This window comes from Pararge aegeria, chromosome Z (genome assembly GCF_905163445.1).
Source record: "Pararge aegeria chromosome Z, ilParAegt1.1, whole genome shotgun sequence".
NCBI classification, from domain to species: Eukaryota; Metazoa; Arthropoda; class Insecta; order Lepidoptera; family Nymphalidae; genus Pararge; species Pararge aegeria.
This window is the reverse complement of record NC_053208.1, coordinates 12,065,873-12,077,217: the sequence shown is the minus strand read 5'-3', so window position 1 is coordinate 12,077,217 and position 11,345 is coordinate 12,065,873. Positions and strand designations below refer to the sequence as shown.

The following is an 11,345-nucleotide window of genomic DNA, read 5'->3' as shown; positions in this document are numbered from 1 at the left end:
TGAGACGAGACATTGTGTAGTTTTATTTGTACAAAGCGAGTAAATTCACGCGGACAAGTGTTAGAGATGTTAATAATATGTTACTCTGCTACATTGACATCGGCTTCAACCGTTTGTTTGCGGAACTTCACACTGGCTAATGTGTTGCTTATATTTTGTATGTTGTATCGCCAGGAATTTCTTATCGCTACGTATTCTTACATTAAACAGGTAAACTCTGCATCATATGAATCGTAAACGTGCATTGGAGTAGAGGTATATTTCCATTTCTCTACAAGCCTTTAAAACCAATCACTTCAAGGCAAGCAAGCTGCGGAAGATAATATTATGATCAATGGTGTAACTATGTAATGGATCCTGGGGGCAAAAGTCTTTATTGGGGACCTATTTAAACTAAATACTTACATAATTACAATTTTTTTTCGACGCACCCATCGCCTTCTAGCCCCAAATAATTAAGCGTACCTTTCGTTACGGGAACTAAGATAACTGATGAATACTTTTAAGAATAATATAAATAAATACTTACAATATACAGAATATTACTTTAATATAATTGTTATCACAGTTATGGTGTTTTACTGAGCCGTTCTAAGTTTGTTGGCTAGGGGACACAAATTTTAAAGTTGTAAATTCTTTATTCAAGTAGATTATTGAATTACTTTATCGAAAGTCGTTCATGTCTGAGGGGCCCTTTGAGCTAAGGGGCAGGGACACTACCCCACTAAGCACTAGGGTAGTTACGCTTCTAATTATGATACTAGAAGTACCTACATTTTTTACATGAATATGATGACATAATAAAGAGTAGCTAATAAATATTAAATATAAATAAATAAAACAACTACTACAACGTTACACACATCGCCATATAGTCCCAAAGTGAGTATAGGTAATAACTAAGATGATTGATGAATATTTTTTATACATAAATACTTATAATATACAGATAAACACCCAGACACTGAAAAACATTATGTTAATGACACAGACATTTTCCAGTCTAGGGAATTGAGACCCACCACTTTGGACTCAGAAAGCAGGGTCGCTGCCCGCTGCGCCAATTGGCTGTTAAACTATGACTATGAATCTCAACAATACGTCAAGCAAAAACTTTGTTCCCTCTTTTAAGAAAAATACGCGGGCGGAGGAGTATGAACTATGAGTACTTTACATAGAGGAGTGCAGGATACTAACATTTTTTTTTAATAATGCATAATAAATACATTAAACCAATTAAAAAAAAAACACACAATCGACACACGGACGCACATATACTCTTTTTTGATATTTATTAAATTATAATTTGTTTGAAAATAACAGTGTTAGTGTCCGCGTCTTCACCGTCCGTGTCCTTCATGTCCGTGCACAATCTGTGATAATAAAAGTAAAGTCTTTGATAATAGAACCTTAATAATGTTCAAACATATTTTGTAAATTAATGATGGTCGAAGCTTGACCACTGCAGGACCACTTAATAACACACTTACATATTTACATATATATTTAAGACTTCCATATCATTATGGAAGTCTTATACATATATTTCTGGTCTTTAGTGCGAGGTCCTGGGATGGTTCCCCGTAGGTGAATTTATAACTTCTGTATTTTCTCTGTTATGGTCTGGGGGGATTTGTCTTTGGTTAATTACCACCCTACCGATAAAGTCGTGCCACGATCCTTTTTAGCGCTTCGGTGCGATGTCTCATAAAAACAGATTAAGGATATGGGTTTAATTTAACTTCGTAATACATTGGTATTGTAGATTTCTTACGTACATTTTTTTTCCGGCTTTGCAAATTTTACTACTACTTTGGTACTAAAATTTAGTAGTACCTGGCAGATTAGTTTTAATCTGTAGAAGTCAAACATCGCTTCCTACAGTAGAAGATTTTCGCAGAAAAAAGAATGTAAAGAAACGAGGTAAGTAGGTGGGTATATCTATATAACATAATAAAAGCTAAGAACCCAAGACCCAAATAATAATTTAAAAGTAACAATTATTATCAATCTGTATATTTTTTACCCACTGCTATCAGCGGAAGTAGCTGATACGGTATCGCGCGGCCCCATCGTATTTCTGTGTATATTTTATTTCACTTTAAAGGTACACATAATGTTAATAAGTTGGTAATATTTACCGCTGCGTTCCTAATTACGGACGATTGGCTTTTGCGTTAGAATACGTATATCGTATCGAGATGATATAACCAACCAACACTTTTATGTCATGTCATCTAACACTTCACACAACACAAGCTTCTTTGTCCTAGGTTCAAGAGTTGTATAGTGGGTCTTAGGACCCACCGCAAAACTTTTTACTTATGAGTAGAAGACATCGCCCAAATTCACCTATAAATCAACAAAAATTTTACTTACCCTATATTCTAAGATTATTTTATGATCTTCATTCCAAATACAAAAATTTAACGGACACTTCTAATTATTAAAAATTACACCCTCCCGTTTCTCGAATAACATCTAAAATAGTCGCTTCAGTGCTTAACCCGCAGTATAACGGACTCTAAGATCCAAAGAAGCCTAAAGTGTTAAGCGCTGCTGTATAATGCAACCATTTTGTAAATGACAACCCAACTATAGACAGATAAATGACGCAAAAAGGCGATGGCGATTTCGCTGTTACCATTCGGCTTGCTTTGTGATTGTTTGTTACATTCATTTATAATGTTACTTTGTGAGCTCATGAGTTTGCTATCTAAATGTTCAAAGCGATTTTTCTGTTTTCTTCAAATGGATCTTAACGACGAACTTCGACTATTGAACCCCTCGTTTAACCTGGCTTGAATTTATGGACCTTGTAAGCCTTGAATACGACAATCATGGCATAGTGGAACATTTATAACCAGACAGAAATCGTTGCCTCTAACAAATTTGAATTAAATCGAACAGCCGTCAAATTAATAATAATTTTGCTAGTACATAAATTAACAGAAGTGTCCGTAGTTTTAAACTTATTTACAGGTTGTATGCTGTTATAAGATACCAGTTATTAATGTTTTATAAATCAAAACCAATGTTCACTATTGGTTCTTAGGTAAACTATGTCACAAGGTCATCGCTCTGCTGTCATGATCTTTCCCAAAAATAATATATTATTACAAGTAATTTATGAAGTAGGTAATATATTTTTTTTGTACAAAGAGTGCAAAACCTATCTCATATCTTACTTGATAGTGAATCTTTCTTTGCTCATGTGTTCTGATAGACAGAACTTACTCTACACTATCGATATTACTAACTGAAAAATTATTTTTCTTTCTAGCCTATTAACTAACTTTTCATTAAATAACTGGATAACCGCAACGCTACTAATTTCAATCATTATCAAAATATAGATTGACGTATACGGAAGGACATCCCAGCATATGGAATTGTATAATATTTAAAACATATTAAAAAGTAAAGGTACTAGTTTATTATTATCAATAACAACGAGTTCCGAGAAACAAACTCCACATGAAACAAATTATGTGTCAAAAAATAACATACATTCCTCTAAACATATTTCTCTCCTGTTTTTAATAGAGTTGGAACAACTCTTTGTAATTCCACTTAAATTTTTATAACAAAACAACAGTATTATACTTACGATATAATATATTTGTTTATTTTTTAATGTTGAGCTTGTTTCTCGGAACTTGTATTTATTGATATTTTAGTAGTAGTTCACTTTTTAATAACAGTAGGTACCTAACGTTATTTAGAGATTATGGACTTCATAAGGTCAAAGGCGGTAAGATCTAACATCAGCTCGTTTAATTAATGTTATATTATTTTTTAATAAAACTAAAGTTAAAATTTAGTTAACAGTAAGGGCGGAAGGTAAAAATCCCACCCAATCTTATTTTAATAGATAGATCTGATTCAACGTACGAACTCTTTCTGTATTGATACTTAAAGCAAAATGCAAATATCTCTTTTACAAAGTACCTACAGGCGATGTATAGGGAGAAACTGGATATACACTATAAACTATGAGCAATTTCTAAGAGGCTAGGCCAAGAGTGCTGGAAGAGCGACTGCAGCAAAAAGCTCAGTGATATACAATAGATGGGACTGACAATATGAAACGAGCTTAAGGAGTATAGCTGGTTCTCAGATGCGAGGTTTTTATGCATGAAGTCGCGAAATAGACATGAGTTGTACACTATGCAGATACCTCCATGGCGCAGCGGTTAGCGTTGTGGTTTTAAGTTGGAGGTCCCGGGTTGGATTCCCGGCACGCGCAATTTGGGAATTAATAAATTTCTGAATTTTTTTCTAGTGTTTATTTTGGAAGACTTCGGCCGTGGCTAGTAACCACTCTATTGATAAACACGGGCTGCTAAGCGATCGAGCGTTGCGGTACGATGTCGCGTAGAAACCGATTAGGGGTTTAATATAACTGCCATACTCCCTGACAGGTAAAACCACTGACATCTTAGAACATCTTAGCAGGAGCGATTACAGTCAAGTGCTAACTTGTAGTGGTAATAACCAAAAAAAAACCTTTGTGCGATTGACATTGAACTTGGTAGTATATATAGATCATCATCATCAGGAGGTACAACGCTTTTCACCAATATAACCCTAATCAGCCCTTATAATATATAATAACATATACTACGACAATACACACATCGCCATCTAGCCCCAAAGAGAGCGTAGCTTGTGTTATGGGTACTATGATGACTGAATAATATTTATATGAATGATATACGTAAATACTTAGAATGTACATATAAACACCCAGACGCTGTTGTGGGAATCAAACCCACGGCCCTGGGCTCAGAAAGCAGGGTCGCTGCAAACTGCGCCAATCGGCTGTTATACCAGTAAAGATTTTGCATGCCCTGAAATTTGGAAGTTGCTGTCACTTGCAGTGTGTCAAAACACTGCATTTTTATTCCGACGTTACGCCACTTTTATTTGTAAGGCGTCAGTGTCGTAATACCTATACTTGGCATTAAAACCAATTTGAAAGATCAAATTGTAGTAAATATAGGTATATAATCTAATTTTCACAAGGGTCGATTTCGTTTATCACATCTACTTTGTATGTTAAGTCAAGTGGTAGGCAAACCGCATATTACCGCATATTTAATATTCGCAGAAATTACGTCGCTAATTTTTAACTAATACCACTGTAAAAGCGAAATCGCTCTTAAAAAGGCTTAAATACTTAAGAAACACGAATGGCCCGAACACCTTTCTTCCTCAAGTTATTATAACGGGCTGGGTAGGGTTCAGGAATTGTAAATAGGTATAAATACAAGGATTTCCATGCAAAATGGTAGTTAAATATAAAACATTCTCTCGTAGAGGGCCTCATTGATGGGGAGGCTGCAATATCAAACGAAATAATCTTATTACCAGTAGCTTCATTTACGTCTTGCAGCCTTCTGTGTAAGGTGGTTTGTGTTTTGGTTTATGCTTTTTAGGTATCTTATGAAAATTAAGCTTAATATGCTATACTCCGCGAACAGCAGGAGAATCTGAATGGTGTAATTTATAATTTCTTCAATCCGTATACTCCACACCAAACAGTTCCTCGGCAATTTACCCACTACGTTCATTGTAAATACAACAACTCCTGAGGTTGCTCCGGTTTCGGAGCGAAACCTGCGTAGAAGGTACATTGCCGAGGATCTGTTTGGTGTGGAGTGTACGGATTGAAGAAATTATAAATAACACCATACATATTCTCATGCTGTTCGCGAAGTATAGCAAATTAAGCTTAATTTTCATAATACGAGTATAATATGGATTTCCGCAATGTAACGCCTGCTTCTATTCAATATTTTAAGTAACTTCTTTTGTAAAATGAGTGCCTACGAAATTCTCACCCTATAATTATTGTGCATATAATTATTGAGGCGGTGATAGCATTGGGTAGAAGCTCGACTTCGAGGGGGCCGAGTCCGAATCCCAGCACGCAACGCACCTCTAACTTTTCTAAGTTATATGCGTTTTTTAAGTAACAAAAATATCACTTGCTTCTACGGTGAAGGAAAACATCGTGAGGAAACATCGTTTTACGTAATGTTTTCAAAGGTGTGGGGAGTCCACCAATCCGCACTGGGCCAGCGTGGAGGACTACGGCCTTAACCCTTTCTCATTGTGGGAGGAGACCCGTGCTCATTAGTGGGCCGGAATGGGTTGATCAGATGATGATGACATGAATTATTGTGCTGCCTTGCTGGTTTATTGGTGAACATTAAGTATTAGGTGCCATTTCTTGATCAGATAGAAAATTAAAAGCAAATTAATTGGGTTATGTTTGTAAAAAAAAGCACGGAGTTAGGAAATTGGCGTTACTTTATTTATAAACTAGCTGTTGCCCGCGACTTCGTCTGCGTTTGATTTTGTTTTTTTGATGTGACATTCAATTTAATTGTAGTTCTAAAAAAAAATTAAGTATTCAGTATCGCTAAGCCTTTAATGAGGGGTTTGCTACTGTTCGCTGAGGAGTTATCTTTCATCCCCTGTCCCAAAGGAACCGAGCTTAATATCGGGATAGAAATTACTTGTAACACTTCCAAGAATATGTGTACAAAGTTTCATGAGAATCGGTTAAGTAATTTTTGCGTGAAAGCGTAACAAACAAACTTACATTGACAGTTATAATATTAGTAGGGATAGGGATTAGCGTTACGCTATTACTCCCGTGCCTTTGAGAATATCACTTATATTACATGTTTCTAATCTTTCGAGCCCACCAATCCAGATTGTGGCTGCTTGGTGGGTCGATGCTGGACCTGTGCCAAGTGGTGGTAAATATAAACATACGGTCAGGATAATGACTAAGTATTAAACACTACTTTAATTTCACATCCATGAGAATTACTCTGTATAAAGAAAACAAGTCGAAGGTATATTATGTTTTAAATATCTGATACTCAATAATAATTATATCTACAGGAAATCTTCTACTTTCCAATAAGCAGGTTTCTCGGCTAAGATTCGGACTTTTTGCAAAACCATATTTCCCAATACGAATTCTAATAAGAATTTATCGATAAGCGTACAAGTTTGTCAACAACAAAGTAAATAGTTAACGGGATTTATTGCAATAAGAGAGAGTACCCCTAAATGGTCGTACTGGGACGCTAAATCGCTTTGCAGCACATCTGTAGGGTGTCTAACTAGCCAAGGGTAAAAGCCTGTAAGCCTCCTAACAGACCAAACTAAAGAAAATTCAGAAATTATCAATTGTTTATTTTATTTGTACGCGCTAATGTTTGGGATTTTCTTAATCTTTTAGCTTTTCATGCCAATTCTTACGGAAGGCAATTAATAAAAAAAAACAATCAATAAACTTCATAGGTTTAGTTTACCATCCGCTGGGTATACCTTTAAAATTAATGTTGTATGAGTAAAAATAAATAATATAAGCTTTAATATTTAAAGCACTTTTGAACTACAAACATAGTGACTCTACTTTTCTGTAGTGTCTGTTTCTAGTGGTTTGGAAGGCAACCGTTTATTGTCGGTTTACAATATACTTGTAGCTTTACTTCAGTATAATTTTACTATAATTATTCTGTCATGCGTTGTTACAGTCTAATAGACTTTGGCCTGACTCTTGTGGGGAGATTACAGAAGTTATGTTCGTTTCAAGCAACTGCATATCACTTGTTTAACGGTGAGTAAACTTGCGTAACTGAGAGTGCTGGCTGCTGCATAATGTTAAAAAGGCGTTCGAATACAATCAATCTGCGCTTGGCCCGGCGTGTTAGATTACTGTCTGTCTTAATATTTCTCATTCTGTGAGCATATCGGAGCCCTGTAATAGGCTGGTGATAGCATGATAGTCATGATAATTTGAGATGCAACTTCTGATTATAGGTAAGTGTATACAGTAGCTGGCGGTCAATACCTACGCAAATGCAACCCGTAGGCTCGCATATAGGTTCATTGAGGGACACACAGAGTTTAAGTGGGTGCAAGCCCCACATAAACACTACGTTTCCCCTAACGGATGTATGCGTCAGCCATTTTCTCTATGTAAACAAGGAATATACACTAGATGCATAGGTATACGCAGATGAGGCATTCGGTTGTAGTACCTACAACTATAAAATCGACAGACGTCTAAAGGCAAACTTAACCTTAATCACAAACTCAGTTTATTACTATGCAGTGAGTAAAACAAAAGTGTTCGTGCTTGGTACGTTATAAAATTACGAGATCTTAGTTATGACTAAAAGATAAGAAATAAATAAGTAGCTACATCTTAGTTATAATTGAATGCAAATAGGTAGACGGTTTAGCGAATATTAACTTACTACTTAATTACCTATTTCAATAGGCTGGAACATAATATAGTATCTATACAGAAATAAAGTTTAAATTTTTATACTTTTTTAACTTAATTTTAGTAGGTAAGGTTTGAGGTTAAAAAAAACACTCCACTTCCACTTACCTACTATGTATCAGATTTCTCAAGTTTGAGCCGGGAGGACAAAGTTGATTGAATGTGTTGCTTTTATAAAGGGATGTGAATATGAAATTTGCTCAAAGAGTTTAAATTTATTTAACAATTTTTATTTATCTGTTACCATTCTATCTTAAATTTGCTCTACCTAATTTGGTTTGAGATTTCTCGCGATGAACAGAATAGAATTGTTCTAATTACCTTAGTGCAGCTTTAGCCACGCATTCCAGGGATATGTTACCTATTCCAATTAAGCATAACTTTGGAAATAAATGCTTAGGTGTTCGGGCAAATGTTTGTAGCGTTAAGAGAGGGCGGACTAAAAGAGGGTGACGTTCTGGGCGGGCGGGGTTAAATTATTTCAAAATTCTATATCCAAATAAAATAGCAGTGTCTGTCTGGAATTTTGAAATAAATGTTTCTTATGACGCACCGAAACGTTATCGAATTTTTATTTTGTCTGTTGTTATGTCTGCATTAATATTATATGGCTAAACCTAATTTGACGTAACTTTGATACGTAGAAAATTAATGCACGAGGGTATAAAAAAGATGAAAAACCGACGTCAAAGATTGTAAAGCCAAACGTGTTTTTTTACGCTTTTTACCTATTTTGTATTAAAAAGCCCTTTTAAGCGATTTTATATACTTCCTAAAAAAGTATCTAGTGTGCCTATATCCTTTTTTATAGAGAGAAACTGGTTGACGCATACCTACCACTCCGTCCGCGTTAGGGGAAACGTTGTGAATATTTGGGCTTGCACTCACTGCAAACTTGAAAATAACTATTTGTGTAAAAAATACAAAATTTTATCAAATAATATTTAAATTTTTTACATGTTAATAAAGTTTTCCTTAAAGAAAAATCAAAATATTAATAAATAAAAAGCATGAGACCGCGACTTCGTCCGCGTTTGTTAGGATATTAAATAATCACGTATGAAAAGTAGATTTAACCAGGATTATAATAATGCAATACCTATCTCCAGGATGAACGCTATAAGCAGTTTAAAAATAAAACTTTTTCCACGACCCAAAAACCGTACCCGTGTGCATTTTTTGATACAGAGTATTCTATTTTTAATTCTATTTTTGTGCAGAATTTCATTAAGACCTGATAAATAAACAGACGGACAAACTTTCGGAATCGACATTACCAACTAAGGTTTCAACTAGAAGGATTGAGTTACAATGTTAGATACATTTTATCAAAATATTTGATATTCACAAAAAGTGAAATTTTCCATTTTCGTACAAGAGCAAAAGATTATAAATAAATATATCTAGATGATATCTATAGGTATACCTAGATACCTAGATCTAACGTAGAAATTATTATTACCTGTATAACGGTTCTATTTTCTCTCTACGACAACGATTTATCGTAAGTCGTGGGTTAAAACTTATAGAGCGATTATTAAGGCGGTAATGGGGGCAAATTTTTTCTTCTAATTTTAGAAACTAGTGTGTAGTCAAACCCAACCAGACCTGGACTCGTATACGTAGTTAATATGTAGAGTCTTCAGGCATTTTAAAAGTTTAGGTTAGAAGACCAGTCATATTTGATGTGTTTGTCATAAACTCCGTAGTACAATCACCATAAATTTCGCGTATGCCAAATATCTTGGCATTTAACAATTTACTCTAATATTAAGCGTATATAGTCCTAAATCGCTGCGTAAGTTTAAAACTTGTGCGGTTTTCCTCCATTCGATTTGTCAATTCGAAAAATAGGTCTACACGACTGTAATCAATTCATCTCGCTTGGTACAAACAACGTTTTGCAGTGTAGAAAGAGATAAGAACAACATCGAACATTTCGAATACCGAACCGTATTCGTTGAGTGAGGCGTGCGATTGGCGATTTCGAAGGTGGAGGCGTGGCAACGTCGCAGCATCGCTGCGCCCCCTCAGATGTCTGCCGGGCTCGAACAGTGCCGCGTTCACGAACAGTTGAATGCGTATTGTAACTGTTTGGCGGTGAAATTATACGCGACGTTGCCAGTCCGTGCTGGTAAAGGACTTAGGAGGTAATTGAATTATGATATTTTTGGCCCCATTACTTATAGAAGGGGTAATTAAAAAGCTTACACCTATTTTTGTTTGCTCTATTTAATTTTTTAAGTTAAAGTTCACGTTTTGCCAAATACACAGTTTGTTTATAAGTGACGTAGTCGAAAGCGTAAATAAGAGCACAACAACACCGTGTTTACTACACGATCGTAGTATTATTAAAATAGTATCTATTTACTATTGGATCGTAACGCGCTCTCTACGTATTTAGATTATGTCTTGTGGATCAGCTGCAATGAATTTTATGCCATTTTTAGAAAAAACCTACCTATATATTTTTTTTAAGTAAATAATGACTATTTATAAACTCAAGTTGATAGCTACTCACAATTACCTATTTATTTACTGGTCAAGTAACGGAATGCCGCATTTTGTTTATCACATTTTGCACGTATAAGGCTGTTTCTATGTTGTTTTATGTTTCGATGTTACTATTTAACTCGTTTACGGATTTCTTATGGTGCTCGAAAATTTTGAAATATGTTTACAACATGGGACTTTGTTGGATTAATTATATATTTAAATTGGTGACTTTGTAGTAGTCTGTGAGTCTATCTATCCGTCAGAGCAAATATATCCGAAGTATAGAACATGAAAAATTTTAAACACCGTAACTCACACCATCGAATATGATAAAAAAAACTTGGTGGGTGGTACAAAATACTTCATACAAGTAATACTAAAGTTTTCATTGTTTGTACCTAGAGTTACTAGGTAAAGAGAACGATACTCTTTAAACTAAGGTAGAGTCAAAACGATAGATACAGAGAAGAACATCGTTCTTTGAAAACTAATATAGAGTTAAAACGATGTATACTGTAATTTTACTTTTTAC

At 35.0% G+C, this 11,345-nt stretch overlaps 1 protein-coding gene across 1 annotated transcript in view; it reads left to right on the top strand.

The window, feature by feature from the left end:
* The first annotated feature begins 10,394 nt into the window (after positions 1 to 10,394).
* Positions 10,395 to 11,345, top strand: part of LOC120636558 (LIM/homeobox protein Lhx2-like) — a 57,622-nt gene continuing 56,671 nt past the window's right edge. Inside the window, exon 1 of the mRNA XM_039908094.1 lies at positions 10,395 to 10,467. The gene's annotated coding sequence lies outside the window, so the exon portion shown is untranslated. The remainder of the gene's footprint in view (positions 10,468 to 11,345) is intronic.